This window comes from Octodon degus, unplaced genomic scaffold (assembly GCF_000260255.1).
Source record: "Octodon degus isolate 3935 unplaced genomic scaffold, OctDeg1.0 scaffold00208, whole genome shotgun sequence".
NCBI lineage: Eukaryota > Metazoa > Chordata > Mammalia > Rodentia > Octodontidae > Octodon > Octodon degus.
The window spans coordinates 2,902,005-2,903,386 of record NW_004524784.1 but is presented as its reverse complement, the minus strand read 5'-3'; positions in this window follow the sequence as shown (position 1 = coordinate 2,903,386).

The window sequence follows — 1,382 nt, the reverse complement described above, 5'->3', positions numbered from 1 at the left end:
CATACACACACACACACACACACACACACACACACACACACACACACACGGGTGTGGGCATTCACAGATGGGCCCCAGAGCTCTGGCCACCATTCTCCTGATTAATCTTTAGGGTCTGAGTTGGTAGCTCAGTGTGTAGAAATCTGGTATGATATAATTAGAGCCCGCAACCCATGGAGGACAGAGGGTTTCATCATTGTCCCTAGCTCCTGCATTTGTCTCATATGCTCCCTCTGAAGGGGTGTGGAAGCCACGAGAAAGCAGGGGCCTCAGTGGCTATCACACCTAATTAACAAAACAGTTCTGTCAAACAGGATTAACTCAAGAAGAATAAGCAGGTTAAGAAAAAAGAAATTTAGCAGGCTTAAGTACATTATCACTAGAAACGGAGTTCATGTATGTCTGGTTTCCTGAATGTGATTTGACCCCCTGGCAGGCTGGTCTGACAAACCCATCAGCCACTGCCCGCCTTTAACGTGGCCCTGGTGATATCATGTCACTGAAGCTGTTATTTCACTGTGGCTTTCAAGATGATTTTTTTCTTAATGTATTTGGTACAGGGTCTCACTTCGTAGCTTGGAGTCATAGTGATTCTCCTGTTTTCAGCCTTCCCAGCGCTGGAATTACAGGCATGGGCCACCACGCCCAGTCTCAATGGCCATCTCAGCGCGCCTCTGGAGCGGGGCGGCATGGCACGCTGGAAATTCAATCGGTCTTGCGCTAGTCCGCGGAGCTACCTGGCTGGACCTGGTTTTTTTTTTTTTTGCTGACCTCGAACTCTGAATGTTTCTTCTGCCTCAGTCCCCTGAGTGCTGGAATTACAGACAGGTGCCTCCACACTGGGAGCAATAGGACTTTTCTTTCTGGGTCAAATGTATCTCCAAGCTGGCTCTAGGAACACATCTGGGAGAGGCATTATATTAAGTCTTTCGTGTCCCCAGGGACTTTTATTCCTTGCAGTGGCTGCACTTGGGCCATTGAATGGCTTCCAGAGGGCCTCACCTGTAATGGGGATGGGACTATTGAACACTTGGAGGCTGATACTGGCATTTCTCTTTAGAAGGGCTTTCTGTGAATCCAGTCACATACAGTGTGATTATTACCATTTTGTTGTCAGCATAGAAAGTGTTCTTGGATGTATTTCATTTAGTAAATAGGCGTTTTCATGTGTGTATGTGTGTGTGTGTGTGTGTGTGTGTGTGTGTGTTTTAATGTGGCTGGCTCAGCCCACCCTGGGGCGGGGAAGGGCAGCATGTGGTGCCAGGGATCTAACTGCAGTCTCTGCACTTGCCTAAGCAGGCACTTTAGTCCACTGAGCTATCTCGCTGCCCTCCTTTTTCATATTTTGTACAAGGTTACCAGCTGTTATGGCTCCTGTCTAG